Genomic DNA, 16,756 nt, shown 5'->3' with positions numbered 1-16,756 from the left:
CCAAGTGCTGGAGGCTGTTTCAAACAATGAAGTTCATAAACTGCCAAAAGAACAGTTTTCATCGTGCCGGAAACTGGAGGCTGAGCTTTCAGCGCAGGAAGGGTGCCTTGTTAGAGGCTCGCGGATGGTAACTCCAAAACAAAGGCGAGAAACTAGCTTCTTAAACTCGCACCTGCAAACCACCCTATAATTGTGGTCATGAAGGCATGTGCACGAAGGTACTTTTGTTGGGTAGGCATTGACGCAGATATCGAACGGCTCACTAGAAACTGTGCAACTTGTCAACACCAAAGGGCACCAGCCAGGGCACCAGTGCCCAAATGGGAACGCACCAGAACGCCTTGGGACACAGTTCACAGACTTCGTTGGTCCCATAGAAGGCAGAATGCTGGCTTATTGTTGTGGACACATACAGCAAATTGTTGGAAGTGTGCTCCATACATAATACACAGTCTGCCACATTGATTGAGGAACTCTGGAACCTTTTCGCAGCTTTTGGGCTCCCCAAGAAGCTTGTGACTGATAACGGGCATCCTTCGTTTCAGTAGAAGTTGAGAGCTTCCTAAAGAAGACTGGGGTGACCCATGTAACAAGCACACTGTACCATCCTACAACAAATGGCCAAGCAGAAAGGATGGCTTTTGAAACAAAGTGAGCATTAGCCAAAAACAAGGACGGAACATTCGCATGTAGGCTGGCCAACTTTTTCTAGAGCAACACACCACCTGCACATCAACGGGTGAAATGCCAGCTGCACTTGGGTTCGGGTGTGAGCTTGATACAGCTCTCACGTGCATTCAGCCCCAAGCAAAAGTGAACAAAATCCATACCAACTGCAACAGGGACACAAAGTCGAGAGTACTCGCTGTCGGACAAGCAGTTTCCTTTCGAAACTTCGGAGGGAATCTGATCTGGATAGAGGGAATGGTTTTGGAAAAGCTAGGCCACAAATTGTGGCTCATTAAAGGCCCCAACAGGTTAGTTTGATGACAATGTGACCACATCAAGCCCGGTGTTTTGAGACACCCCACGGAAGATTCGGCGACACAGGATAAGGGCTGTATGCTAACCGCAAGCAGTGTCCCACTCCCATTTATGCTTGGGATAAAATCAGATAACTCCACGTCGTCAGAGGCCACTCTCTCAGGAATGCTGAAGCCTTCGCAATCATCGGTGACCAAACCAGAGATTGGCACTGCCCCTGAGACCGTGCCAAACACAACTGCAGAGTCATGCCCGCTGCGGGAACGACACCCTCCGGATCACTACGGCGACTCCATTTGAGAAGGGAGGAAAATGTTGTGTACAAGCGATGCACCACCACTCCTCAGCTGGACAAGGCACCAGTGCAGACGAAACAGGAAGCGACCCTGCCCCGAGTCGAGTTCCAAGAATTCTCCATCACACCCAGCGTCTCGGCCACTAGACAGGGACCGAGAATTTGCCCCCTCAAACACATGCGGCTCTCATCTGCATCTCTTGTAGAAAATAAACTCGGTCCGTTTTCTGCCTGTTGTCTATCTGCATATCTGTTGTCAGATATGTTTTCAAGAGAAGAATGTTTGCATGAAAAGAAATATTCATATTGCTGAAAAGACACCCCATATAGGCGTGAATTCACCTAATGTTTACATTTCTTGTTGGTGCTAAAAATGTTCCTGCCAATAGAAGTAGTGTTATGTCATTCATGCCATAAGTAATGACAGAGGTTTACAGGGCACACAAGGCAGCAATGCCCATGCATAAAGGCCTGGGTCACCAATCTGCTGCCCCTTCACTATTTATCCATACCTCTATCAGCATTTAAACAATGTACAGCCTGTGGTCAAAGTGAATACAGGCATGCTTGCTCTCTCAGCAATGGCGACAATCAAGGATGATTGCCTTGAGACCGTTTGCTGCTGTCAACATCATTTATGCATGCATTCTCTTTTTATTCTTTTCCCTAGATAAAAAAGAAGCGTGCACAGTCAGTGAGCTATAACAAAGTAATGTTATTTGATAGCGTTGGGCATGGCCCTAATCTCATTCATGTAGTGACAACCTAGCTACCTAATGCACAGCCACATTAAAAAGAAAGAGAAGTGCATAGGCTAACAAACAGGTGCACAGTACGTGTACTTCATCTCAAAGCAAAGCAAGATTATCAAGCGACTATAGAGATCTAGATTAAGGGGATGCAAGCATTGAGGCCTCCTAGTACTTTGAGCCTCAACGATTGCATCCCCCTGATCTAAAACTCTCTAATAAGCTTTGCAATGAGTGCAGTGATCTTGCATGCGAAATGTTTGACGTAGTCAGTCGTTTTATTTTTGCCTTTCTGAATCAGTAACAGCTTAACAGGTACACGACAATGAAATGAAATGCTGGCTCATGTGGTGCACAAGACACAAGTAGGGGAGAACATTTGCCATGCCTGCTGTAACACCAATTCCAACATGCAGTGGCTTTTAGGCAATGAATGCAGGTTTATTATGTCAGGGCAACTTGCACCTACTTCTAATGAAAGAACAGAATGTCTGAATTGTAGACATTAGTTCATTAGCACCGTGTGCGGGGCAGCACAAGAAAGTAAGGGAATGTTTGTTGCCATTTTTTGTTTTCATAACCAACAGACAGTTTCTTGGGTGGAGCTCTATGATGAATTCATATTATGTTCTGTGTAAATCTGTAATGTGGGCTTGTTCTATTATCCAATCACTTCATAAGTAGTCAAATGAATGCAGGTAGCCCCATAAACACTGTGAAACGGAACGCAGAAATTTCCAGTTAAGAAGCCATGGTGACTCACACTCTGTGCTGAACATAAAATAGAAAAAATGCATAGTGGCAAATCGGGTGCACATTCTCATCTGCCATACAAATCCATATATTAAAAGTAATCTTTCACTCGTTCTCATATTTCTTACAGTTGCACAAACCTTACTGCAGCATCCTCTGTGGAGTAAAATAATCTTGCTAGTCACAGCTACTTCTTCACTCTATTAACATATATTAGCCCCCAGGCTCTCCTGCATTCCTTCATGCATGCTACAATAGCATGGCTGTGCTTAATCACCTCTTTCATTTCCACTGAAATGAAGATGGCATATATTTGTTACCAAAATATGCTCTAAAGCATAACTGTTTATGATTCTTTAAGCCTCTGAGAAGTAAGGATGGATGTTCAGCCTTGCTGTTGTGGCATTTCATAGGTTCTAACCCACCGTCATATTTCTAAACAAGCAATGATGAAATTATATAATCAAGCCATACCATTAGTACAACTGAGGTATTGCTTTCCCAGGGAGTCTCACTGCCACCTCCCCAATTTCGTAAATAATTAGACATGTTGACAACCTCGACATGTTGAAGTTACCTTCACAGCCTGTGTTTTAACACGACAAATTAACCAGATTAACCAAACAGCCCTTACATCATTCTCTTAATCACTTGATATACTAACTAGCACATGGCATTATAGTCATATTATATTTTGTTTGTATGTTTGGTGAATTGCACAAATCATTTTTGTCGCCCTTACAGCCTAGCTGATGCTGTCTTTCTTTATAACAATTAAGCAACAACCTTACTTGGTGCATTGCTGTGAGAACTATAACTAGCTTCACAGTAGCACTGCGTACCCTCAGACCACATCGTAGACATGCTTCTATACTACATACTAGAGGCTGGCCACAATCAACATAATTTTGAAACCTAGATGAACAGGGTGCAAATTCATGTGTATCAAATAAATGTCTGTTCCATTGAGAGGCTGTGTGTATGCGATATAGTTATCAGTTCACTATACTTATGGCAGAAGAACAGAATACACAGAACAACAAAATCAAGTTCTCTCTGAAAAGCTGCTTTTTGCCACTATTATATGCAGCAAAGTAAGACTTCAGAAAGCACAAATATGGCTTAGAACGACAGACAGCTGAGCTAGTTGGTAAGGATTCATTGTGAAAAAAAGAGGTGAGGTGTGCAGACAGGAAGCAAGAGTAGAGAAGTGGACTTGTCTACTCTTGTGTCCCGTCTGCACGCCTCACCTCTTTTTTACATCACAAACATGGCTTGGGCGCATCTTCGTGCATTGTGAGGTGGGCAAATGTTAATTTTTTTCAAACAGAAATTGAACAAAAATAGTAAGTGTAAAATATTGAATAGAGACACGATGATGTGAGTACTTGTAGTAGCAATATTTAGGTACTACATCTTAACCAACTAGTGGGATATAGAGCTAACTATTGGGGACAAAGGATAAGTTTTAAATGCAAGGCTACTAATGTTATATATAAAAAAATATACTTTAATAGTGTATCAACAACTTTAGAGACTCATTGCAAAGAAGCTTTCCAAGAAATAATGGCTGCTGTATGAAGAGCTTCCAAAAATTCAAAATAAATTGTTTCCAAAAAAACATGAAAGTTGTAGAAAAAACAAACATAATGAAGGGCCAATGTTTTGCGGACACATGTAAAAGGACTTGCTGCAAGGAAAACAGCACAGACTTGTCACATAAAAGATAAATCTGCTAGATCGAGATGGGTGGTTGGCTTTAGGCAAAAAAAAGCCTATGGGAAAGTTTTGTGCCAATACGGCTAAAAGATACATTCGCTACCGTGCTTGCCCTTGGAAGACTGCATACGCTTGTTCATATGCAAGTACTTGTCACATATTCGTTGTTAAAAAACTTCCAATTTATATATTGACACAAAAGCCTCCTCTGATCACGGAAAAAGAATAGTATTGTCATATAGTATACATAACATTTAGAACATCAGGCTACTCTTTTTCACATTACGCAAATACTCATGAAAGACAAAACTGCAAGATCTAGCTAGCATAATCCGTAACAGATTATATCAATGACTTTCCCATTTCATCAGGCAAAGTTGCATAGGGCAGATGGGATGTGATATCTGTGATTCAGAGATGCGTTATTGTATCTGAGCACAAGTATTATGCAACTGATCATTGTGGGAATAAAGAAATAACAGGCATTGATTACCAGTATGTCATCATGTCACTTCTATCTGAAAAGTGACTATCATATCAAGTCAAACTTGCAACTGGCAAACTTGCATTGAGAATCATGTTTATGTGCCCATATATGTGGGCCCCATGAACCGTTGCTTTAAGTTATGACCAGTGTCATGTCATTTCTGTAGGTAAATGTGGTTTTGCACTATACACCTATAAAACTTTTGATCAGCATCCTAGTACATTTCCTTGAATTAGCACCACAGGCTTTCTGTCGCAACACCCTCTTCGCACCCATGATAAATGCTGCAGTGAGTAAAATAGAGCTTTAGATTATTTCCTAAACTGCTTTCATTCCAGCAAGTAGACGCCGAGCAGATGCTGCGCCGCAAGTGAACATTTATGAGGGCGTTCATACTTGCTGTTTATTAAGGTGGCTGCAAGGTAAATGGAGGGAAAGTGTACAGATGAAGCGAAGCTCCGCTGTCGCATGCACGTAAAACAAAGCTTCTGGTTATGGCGTCAAAACATTTTTTTCATCAATCCTCCACCAATGGAGCATGTACTGACAGGATGGAAAGCAGACACCGAGCAGACGGTGAGGTGCGATGAAGACACCTTGAGGGTCATTCAGCCTTCCTATTAACTAAGGAGCCCTGCAGCTTCCCCAGTGCGGCAAGGAACTACTGAGATGGAGTACAGCTCGCAGAACAAATTGTTAGCGTGAAAGGTTGGTGTTGTGTTCCAGGGCTTCCGTGAATGAAGAGGCAGACTGAACTTCAAACATGTTTTATTGCATGGCAGCAACTTAACGTGGCAGAATGACAGCCAAGGAATATAAGGACAAAAAAGTACACCACAGCTTGGCGGCCAACGATTATATACACATAGTGAGCGAGGGTGATGTGATCGCAATATGGCCCGCATGACAGAAAGGGAAACGCTATCACACATACACGTGTACAGATATGTGACAGTTGGGCAGTGGCAGAGAAGGTGTTTTGCTGTGTCGCCACATGTGCAAAAGATTGCATAAGGAGCATTTGTATAGTTTACATTACAGCACATGACACCTAGCACAAAATGAATAATTGAAATACGTGGAGCAGTGATATAACTTCTAAGCTGTTCCCTAGCCTCCCCTCTTCATAAAGTGTAAAATGTGCAGAGACAGCTCTGGAAACAAACGTGTACAAAGCAAGGAATCTGCTTTGATGCAATACTTATATTGAGAGGCATAAGAGCATAAGCAACCAGCGATGCTTCTGCAATGTTTATTACTGCTGAGCACATGCAATTGAGAGGAAAAAATCGCAGACAATTACGATACTCCCTAATACGAAATTTTAGTGCAGCTCTACATGTGTTGTCATTTCGCTGGCAAGGGCTATCGGTCTCGGGTGGCATGTTGCAAACGGAGCGAAGTGTGGCACCACTGCCTTGCCAATCTGGAGATCGTGTGAGCCAGCGCATGGGTGACGCGTGGGCGCGATTCACAGAAGCCATCGCCAACAAACCTCCCAGACATTGCGTGCTACTCTGGCACCATCTCGTAGCTACTGTCACTGCACTTCACTTTTATTCGCACGCTTTCGACATACACTCCTTGGCTTACTGCCTCATGGTTCTGCTGCACCTTCCTATCCACTTTCCTCCTCATGCCTCTTCTCACTTGCCGATTTTTTAATCTCCCACTGCATGCTGCCTTTGCTCTCATCTTTTGCTGAACTCGTTCGCTCAGTTTAACCGAGCGAACGAGTGGTCCTCACAGCACAACAAAAGCTAAAGGAAATGTGCTCAAAAGTAAATGGAATGACCAGCGAAAGGAATACCCTGAATGCATGCACTATAAACGACGTTTAAGGATTGACTAAACGCACGATAGACATGGTCTACAAGATACCTTGACACGTGGGGCTGATTACATGCGCCAAACAGGCAGGTGCGTAAATGATTGACTGTGCGACCATCTATACAACTGCAGTCTGATACAAGCACCCCGAGACCTTGCCATACATTGCGCTTCATGCCGTATCTTCCACAGGATGGGGATCTTGCTGAAATGTAGTAATCAAAGAAAAAAAAGCCATGGAAGCCTACAACATCAAGATGACCCTATGTGCCATCTATATCACTCAACAAAGGGATTGGCTTAATGAATGACAATAGATGGCGTGGTTAGACTGGGAAGAACATCCCTGAACATGCGAGTAGGCTATATGAAGGTCTCATTTTCCGAGAAATAAGACAGTTGTTAGTTTGCACTCGGGTGTCGTGCATTGTTTTTCTCTCTTAAGTCCTGTCCCTTCGACACTTTGCGCAACAGTGTTATGTCAAACCAACTAGCCCACTGGGAAATTTTCGTTAATTATATGTAATATGCTCTGAGTTCTCATTTATGTGAGTCTCGTTTGCAATGCACATGTGAAAGACAGCACAAAAAAGATGCAATATTAAGGTGAGCAAATAAGGATTTTCAGGGCCGAATAGTATAATGCCAGAAGCAAATTGAATCGAATACTTTTCTAAAAATGAATAGTCGTTATCACTATTAACATAAACTGATGTTTATATCCGTGTATTTTTGAAGTTAGCAAGTTTCTGTGATAGTATAGTACCTTACTAAACATTGTATTTGAAAAACACAAACTGAGCATACGAGCAAACAAGTACTTTATTCGCGTGCACAGGGCTCTTCAGAGGATGCAAATGATCACTGTAGAGCCTGTAAAGTGTGGCTGCCTGAGTGACGTAGCCTGCTCCTCTACGCAAGTTCTCATGTTTTATGGCTACGGCACACCTGTCATGGTGAAAATTTACCATACTTTTCTGCAACTTAATGTCTATGTGGGTGCAGTTGGCATTTTGAAATACCTGAAACGTATGAAAAAAATATTCACGTTTACAAAAAGTGACCACCGAATCGAATAGGGCACTATTCGATGCATAATTACAAAGTTGCAAATATTCACACATCCTTATGCAATATCGACAGCTTAAAGTTATGGTTGCAACACTTACATACACACTACATGCTCCAGCAGCCAACAGAATATCATATATTGACAAAAGGGTGTTTAACTCGGCTACTTGGTTATTCTTCGAGGATTGTAGCAGCAGAACTTACGGAACATGGACACAGAAGGAACGACTAGACGAGTACGCAGCTGCACTGTCAACTGATTTCTTGATTGAAATTCCCACTATTATTGATTTCATCGCCATATCTCCTCTCTTATACATCTGAGGCTGTCTCAAGAAGGCGACTTCCTTTCTTGTCAAGGCCACTGATGGTGTGCTTACACATTACGCTCCTGTTTTACTTCTCGAATGCCTCAAGGATCTCCTGAGTTAACCTATCGTCGTTCCTTTTCAGGACTTGTACTTGATAGTTATGACGAGAAAAGTTTGCCAAAGTCTGGTGCCTACTGTCAGCGGCGTGTGTGTTCGTGTAGTGTCTCTGCATTTCTCGTCGGACGGGGTGAAGCGATGGAGCAAAACCATTCTCAGAAGAAATGAGAAAAGCGTGCGCGCAAGAAACAAACTTACGAGAGTCTCAACAGAAAATATTTGCAAAAGAAGCCTCCAACGCAAATATTTCTCGCCATCAACTTAGCGTGAAGGATCATTGTCAGCAGTGAGATAGCCAAGCGTCTAACGGTGGTGTTCGAGCATTGTGTAGCACCGTCGATTGATTGCTTTCTGCCAGTGCTCACCGCGCGCGCAAGCTGTAGAATGCGCGCTGTGGCACAGTCACGCATAAGTTGTGTTGCCAGCGCTCGATATGGTTTCCCACAACATAGCTTCGCACTGCTTTTCGATTCTCGTGATATGTTGCAATTAAAAATTCCCAAGACAGTGTTAAGAGAGCGGTAAAAAAAAAAAACCATACGAGAAGGTAGGCACAGCAGCTTGTGAACCCACTCCTATAATATCTCTACCCGCGTCTGTTCATAAATGTGTGTGTTTTCTTGCGTTTGTCAATTTTTTTAAATTTCCCCCATTTCTTTATATTTGAGTTTTTCTTAGTTTTCGCATTTGTGTGTGAATACGTGCCTGCTACCATGCGTGTTTGCGCTTACTCTTATTTCTGTCCTTTTATTTTATATTAGCATTTGTTTTTGCTAGTTTTTTTTTTAGCACAGTCATTACACGTTTTCATTAACCAATCTCATTCAAAGCACTAACTTCTGTACACTGCAGGGCTGGCCTCTTCCATTTCATTAAAACCTGTCTCACTGGTCTACCGCATCTTCTCAATCTGCCTACTCGCTGTGTTTTCTGTCCTTGCTTCTTGTGTTGTTGTTGCATGTGATTAACCAACTTGAAAGGTTTAGAGATACATTTTCTTAAAAGCGTCATGTGGGTTGCACAGTAACTTTGCCTCTTACCTCTGTTCATGTTTATGCATCAGTGTATGTGGCATCTCGCCAGAAGTGCACTTGAAAGGCTGCATATTGCAAAACAACACCTTGCTATGCTGTTGCATTTTTCTTGCATTCAGTCTGTCTTAGTAAACAGACGGTTTCACTGCCCACCACATATGATGGTAAAAATATTCAACATGAATAACATTGTGCAGTGGGTTATGATTTCCTGTCTGATGCTTTCGTCGTTGCAAAGACATTTTTCAGTAATGGAGCCCGGCAAAGCAGTGCACTGAGAGCTTTTGCAACTTTCACCATTTATTACTTCACAAATGTCATTGCCTGAACCTGGCCGTCGATCGCTATGCCGATGGCTTGTGAATTAAATAATTGCCTCAATAAAACACATTCAACTTCACTCTGCATTTTTTAGTACAAACAATGCTAGCAGAGCTATTTAGGGTGAATAATTGTGCTAACATTGGTGTTACTTGCCCGGTCAGATAAACAAATACAACAATGGCTGCGGCATGACTGTGATTTGAAGTGCAGACTGCAAATGGTGCCTTTCAAGCGTGCCCTCGACTACTGCTATTAATAGCTACCCGACTGAGTATATTGGGCCTAACTAAGCTAATGATGTTTGATAATTGTTCTCTTATTTGCATTACTTGCCTGGGCCAGATAACTAAAATAAACAATGCCACCACATTAATGTGTGTTTGCATGCAAGCTGCCAACAGTGGCCGTCATTTTCGCGTTGATTGCTGCCGTTTCACCAACAGTGGCGACAGCTTCACTGTGCTTTGACGTGCAGACTGCTAATGGTGCCTTTCAAGCGTGCCCTCGACTACTGCTATTAATAGTTACCCGACTGAGTATTTTGGTCCTCACTAATCTAATGATGTTTGATAATTGTTCTCTTGTCCATATTACTTGCCTGAGCCATATAACCAAAATAAAGAATGCGACCACATGAATGTGCTTTTGCATGCAAACTGCCAAAAGTGGCGGTTAATTTCGCGTTGACTGCTGCTGTTTCACCTACAATGTCTACGACGTGGCTGCACTTTGAAGTGCAGATGCTAAAGGTGCCTTTCAAGCATGCCCTGACGACTGTAATCTCATCACAGGGCCCGTCATGCTCGTAGGTGGCTGCCCAATAGAGTATTTTAGGCCTTCTGACATTGGCATTATTCATCTTAATGGGCTGGAAATAACAGTAGGGGCAGCACAACTGCACGCAAAGCACAATGAGCTTTGGCGTGCACATTGATGTGGCTGTCAGTTTCACGTTGACTGCTGCTTTTTCGTGTGAAGCTGGACAGTGGCTGCCCGAATGAGAATTTTGGGCCCCACATAGTTATTCAGGGTTAACAACTGTATTTGCACTCAGATTTTCCAGCATTTCAGCACGTTTCCATGCCAATACTTATATTGAGCACGATCTGTGCAGGACGTTGCTTTTTCTGAATTGGGCTTCCATTAAAAGGAATATGTCACCAAATGAACTGCTTATTTATTTGAGAGGTCACGGCAGAATGCTTGGCTGCAGCGAACCCACTGGCAATATTTTGGTAGCCCTAATAAGGGCTGTTCTTTCATTAAGAAGAAGCTGTTATGCTGTAAGGCACAGGGTCGAAACACAGCCCTCCTTCCCAAACACAGCGGGAGTCGTTCGTGGTGCGGGCGCTGCCGGACAAAGGAGGGGGGGTTGCATTGCTGCCTGCACGCGGAGGGGCCGAATAGTAGTCTGTGATTCGGTGGCCGCTTCCGTCGTGGACGCCATGCAGCCGCAGGGAAACCCGAGCCGTGCACGTAGTCGTGTGCCCGAAGCAGGGACCATGCGGGGATGCATGCTGCCTCCACAATCGACACACCATAGCACTGGCCTTATGTCAGACAAATCACAGGGCACAAACATAACACCATATACGCTTCGAGAACTCGTTAGTGATCTTCTCAACCGTCGGTATCTCGTTGCGGCAAAAGAAATCGTGCACACGACCTTGGTGCGCACGTGTCATACTTCGTGCTGAGTCTTCTTTTCTCCGCATTTCGTGGGCGCTTTTGTGAGGGCGTCAACAGTTTGCCACCCGAAATATGTGAAGCTTTGATCTCCCTCCTCACCTTGAACACTGTGCTTTCACTGACACCGAGCATCTTGAGTTTGTAATGGTGGCGATAAATGCATTGTTTTATATAAGTACTTGTTCAATAGAAACTGATTCATTTGAAGCTCTGAACAGGAGTAGTAAATGTGCCATGTACATGTAAACAAGCGCAAAAGCCAGAGCTGCTCTTTCTATTTTTGTCACTTGCAATGAAGCTAAAGAGCAGACGACGGGCAGCGTTGTGGAAGGCAAGGGGTTATTTTTCGGTCGAGCTCTACTAAACCAGTTATCAAAATACGAAAGTCTTTATTTATACCTAGAATTGCACGTTTCAGAAGCATGATTTTTTTTAGTGGAATTATTTTAGTCACGGAGGCAATTGGACATCGCGCTTTGGTCATCTGGGCGGGGCCTCCCTTTTTTCTAAAGTTGTATCCGACTATAGTCGTTTCTTCTGTGTCCTCTGTTTCTTCTGCTACAATCCTTGAATCATATATTGACCATACCAGTTGTGTTGTCACCTTCATGCTTTGTTACATGCATATGGCTTTTTATCGAAAAATGCAAATTGTCAAGAATCAAAATGAAGTATCTAGTTTTTACACATTATATGCTTATCATGCTGTGCCACAGGTGTTGGCACTAACAGTGTGTACTCAGACACTAACAAGAAACAAGCAGCTGAATTTCTTGCACATGCAAGGCGCTCACATCTCTCAGTATAAGAATGTATACTTTGCTTAATCTAGAAATACGCCTCAGGATTTCTGCTGTTTACACCAGTGTCCACATGACAAAAATGAAGAGTGCCCGAAATTTGCGTTCATGAGAACGGTGCACACGCGCGTCCACATTTCACGACAGCGCGCATGTACTCATGTAACTTTTAAGCTGTTCCTTATATTGCCCTCACCGATTATAAACACCTTCATAGCACAGAAATAACTCCTGAAACACGCACAAGATACGTGAACGAGGCAGAAAGGGCCGGAACCAAAACTCGCCCGCAACGCTTATGTACTGTTCACTTCAGAACATGTGCATATTACATAAAACAAACACTTATACACCTAGCACCACTGCGACGCATTGCACGTACATATCACAGTACACTTACGCTTCGTAAAAGTAAGAACTCTAGCGCTCGAACGTTCTGTACGTATACGTTTGTATTTGTGATCTTCAGTGGCCAGTTTTCATCACATACAACCTGGGCGGTCACTCCTGAAAGAACACTGGGCAGTTCATGCACCCAACATGAAGCTAAATAGGCAGCCAGCAACTCGTGCTCTAGGAAAAACTGGTAAGTGCTAACAAGGCTGCTAGATGTGCTATGTTTTGCATAAGTTATGCTGCAGATATATATTGCATAAGTGCCTATCCAACTTTTAGAGGCAATTCTTCCAGAAATACTACCTGGCCAATCAGTACTACGACAGAAGCAAGTAAATTGTGTGCAAAGTCCAAAGCAGGACACACAACCACCTGCTAGCACTTTAGGCAAACGTGGTAAGTTAAATCTGAAAAGTTATCATACTACACTATTGGGCATGATATGTGCGTTTGGTCAGTATGCAACAGCCATTCAAACTTCCAGGACTTCAAATTGGTACTGGCCAGTCACTGCTAAAGCGCAAGCAAGAACCTTGCGACCTAAATCCAAAGGATTCACAGTCAATCGTTCCTGGTGGGATCACAAGAGGTTAGTGTAAATGAATAGCCCTGCACAACTATAGGGCTCGAGTCTGCTTTTGAATACCGCTGCAAGTATGTATTTGGCATTTACAACTTTCAGAGTCCAGCACCACAAGCATAGGCCAAGGTCAATCATTGTTAAAGTCACGAGCAGGTGAGGATAGATAAAAACATGGAATGTGAAGTTCATGCGTGCAGAGTGGTACTTCATTTGTGTATGTGACTGAGAATGCGAACTGCAATGGATCATATGCTGGATTATTTTCAGAAACAAATGCTGAAACAGAGGCAGCAGCTGATATATTGAACCTGAAAAGGAGGCTCTCTGCATCACAACGGAGAGTCAGTGTATTGGAAACCGAAAACAGGAATCTCAAAGCAGGTATACAGTGCTATTCCTGTGACACCCCTTTGTGAATGGAGCCTTGATTGGGATGACTATGCTGGAACAGGTAAAAGGGGAAAATGGACACAAGTAGTAGCACAACCCCCCCATGGTAGCTTAGCGGCTATGGTGTTGCGCTGTTAAGCATGAGGTCCCGCAAACAAATCCCGGCCCGGCGGGCAATTTTGATGGGGTCGAAATTCTTTTTCTGTGCCATTTCACCAATTCCATCACAGTTATACCATGTTCAAGCTTGTGCAACAAGCAATTCTTGTGAATTTCATTGTGATGCATTGCACTTACAGGTATTGCAGGCTACCTAGGCAGCGACCAGGCACTTTGTCTGCAGAAAGGGACAATGCGGGGTACAGCATGGAGCACGGAAACTGTTGTAAAGGCACTGAAACTAAAGCTGTCATGCCGATCTCAAGGATACAACGTGGCCCGTAAACTGGGCATGCCTCTACCATCAGAACGAACTCTACAGAGAAAATTACAAGGGTTCAAGTTTGCTCCTGGACTGCTGTTTGAAGTGATAGATTTGCTGAAAACTAAGGTGTGTACTGTTCCTAGTTATTCACTCTCTTCCTATCACTCACTCTATTCATATAGACTCGCTATACCTCTAGCACCTTTCGCTGTTCTATTGTACAGATGGCCCAGCTGTCACTCAAGGAGCGCCACGCAGTTCTGATGCCAAATGAAATGCAGATTAGCAAGGGTCTGGACTTTGACTCATCTACTGGGACCCTGCTGGGAAAGCCAACAATACCCTTGACCAGCAACATAATTCCGGAATCTTGCTATGCCACGCATGCCCTCGTCTTTATGTTAGGAGGAATTTCTACTCGGTGGAAACAGACGGTAGCTTATGAGTTTACTGGTCATTCTTTCCGAGCTGACGTAGTAAAGGAAAAGGTCAGTACGATCATAAGTGCCTGTGAAGATGCTGGTGTTATAATACATGCTGTTGTGACTGACATGGGGCCATGCAATCAGGCACTCTGGAGGCTATTTGGCATCACTGTCACAAAAAAAGCTCGAAAGTGCCATGCTCCACACCCATGTGATAGTAACAGGCGGCTATATTTTATTGCCGACGCGCCACATTTGTTGAAGAACTTGAGAGAGCATTTCACGAGAGGACACAAAATTCACCTTCCAGAAGATATTGTGGAAAGGAATAAACTGCCAACGGCAGTGGTCTCCACAGACCATGTCGAGCAACTTCTTGAATTGGAGGAAGACAATGAGTTCCGCCTGGCCCCAAAATTAACCAAAACCTGTCTGAGCCCAGGGCATTATGAGAAAATGAAGGTAGGCCCTGCATATTCGCTCATACATCATGACACCGCTGCTGCTTTGTACTGCCACGTCGAAAAGGGCAATCTTGAGAGGGACACTCAAACAACTGCATGGTTCTTTGACAAGATGCACACTTGGTTTACACTAATCACATCCAGAACCCGGAAACAGGCTGAGAGACATCTTGGTGCGAGAGGCGATGCCTTTTTTCAAGAAATAATTGGCCTCGCCGAAGCAATGAAAATTGAAGGAGGCAGCCGTGGATGGAAGCCAGTGCAGATAGGAACCATCCTGACCACAATGGCAGCCATGGAACTGCAGGAACACCTTGTAGTGAAAGAGGGGTTCCACTTTGTGCTGCTTTCCAGGCTAGGGCAGGATGCCTTGGAAAACTTCTCAACAATAAGAATGAAGAACCCCGTTTTATCTCCTCGCGAATTCAAGTCCGCACTGCGCACTGCCTCTCTTGCTCAGTTTCTTCGGTGGAACCCCAGAGGGAACTATGAACGTTCAGACGCAGAGGAACTAATTGGATTTCCTGACAAAGTACAGCAGCCTTGTTCTGGTATTATATATCACCCAGCACCACAGACAGTGGAAAACATGGAGTTAGATGATGCCTTCCTCTATGTGTGCGGCTATGCTGCAAGAAATGTAAAAACAAACTGCAGCACATGTCACATATGTGCAGATGCTATCACAGGTGAAGCTCTTGATGCCGCAGAAAACAAGTGGCTGCAGCTAAAGTCGTATTTGCCCGAAAAAATTCCGCTTGAATCGGCATCAAAAGCAGCACAAGGTTTGCTGAAGTATTGCGAGGCCTCATTTAAGATGCATGAGCAGAGCTTTTTAGATGGCAGGATTCAGCTGCAGCATCTCACAGATGAAATTCTGAAGAACACAGTAAATGCAATACCCACATGCCATGATGTACCCCGCAAACTAGTGAATTGTTTTTTGAAGATGAGGATGCACATATTCTGCAACCACCGAAATGAGACAATCAAGAAGGATGCTGCAACAGCCAAATGCAGCAGCAGAAGCATTGGAATGCATCAAGCCGCTCAAGCCATTCGATGACTGAAGAATGGCGACATGCAGTTTTAGAAAAAAAATGTGCCGACTGTCACCTTTCTCCTGAAATTAAGTGTTTATGCATGTGGCACTTTTCGTTGCTGTATGTGACTTAGTTTTCAGAAGCGATTGTGAAATGACAGTCTAAAAATAATACAGGACTGCACGTAAGAGAAATATATATGGCCGGGAGAGCAGTGCATGAAATCAAGCTAGTCATCACACTCTAGTCAGATTATTCAGACAGTTGGGAATCTGATATTTAAATATTCAACTGGCATTTTTTTTACGTGGTAGTTCATTGGGCATTTCAAGATACAGCAAAGTTGTTCCTATGTCTCAAGTATTCAGCTAGCACATTGTGAGGTCACATGCTTTACTTTGAGGTTCAAGTTATACATTGGGTTTAGCTGAGTGGACCATCTGCAACGTCGTGAAGACGAGAATATACTCCTGTGACCACCAAAAATGGCGTATCAAAGATGCCTCAAGACCTAATTATAGCAGGAAAAAGCATCAGAATGCATCAAGCTGCAAAAGCCATTAGAAGACCAAGGAACTATGTTACAATGCTGAACGGAAGGAGAGTGCAAGGTTGAAGGAGAGTGCAAGCTTGCAGTTAAAGATGATGTTATGGACTTGCCTGCTCTGCCATTCACTTGTGTATAACGTGTAAATACATTTCCCTGTTTTTTGCTCCTTGTATATTCAGGATCTTCTTGCCCTTTGCTGCAAGGTGGATGAGCGAATGCCAAAGAAAAGATGAACCATGTACTGAAGGGCATAACAGACGACACATTTAACCTTCTCGCATACAAGAACTTACCAGCAGCGACGACATAAAGTGAATG

The 16,756-nt window shown here is 43.4% G+C and overlaps 1 long non-coding RNA gene across 1 annotated transcript in view; it reads right to left on the bottom strand.

The window, feature by feature from the left end:
- Positions 1-5,738: 5,738 nt before the first annotated feature.
- Positions 5,739-16,756, bottom strand: part of LOC140219407 (uncharacterized) — a 42,461-nt gene continuing 31,443 nt past the window's right edge. The window contains exon 2 of the long non-coding RNA XR_011895634.1: positions 5,739-7,839. This is a non-coding gene — a long non-coding RNA (uncharacterized lncRNA). The remainder of the gene's footprint in view (positions 7,840-16,756) is intronic.

Source organism: Dermacentor andersoni, chromosome 7, assembly GCF_023375885.2.
Source record: "Dermacentor andersoni chromosome 7, qqDerAnde1_hic_scaffold, whole genome shotgun sequence".
In the NCBI taxonomy this organism is placed as follows: domain Eukaryota; kingdom Metazoa; phylum Arthropoda; class Arachnida; order Ixodida; family Ixodidae; genus Dermacentor; species Dermacentor andersoni.
This window is presented reverse-complemented; position numbering and strand designations above follow the sequence as displayed.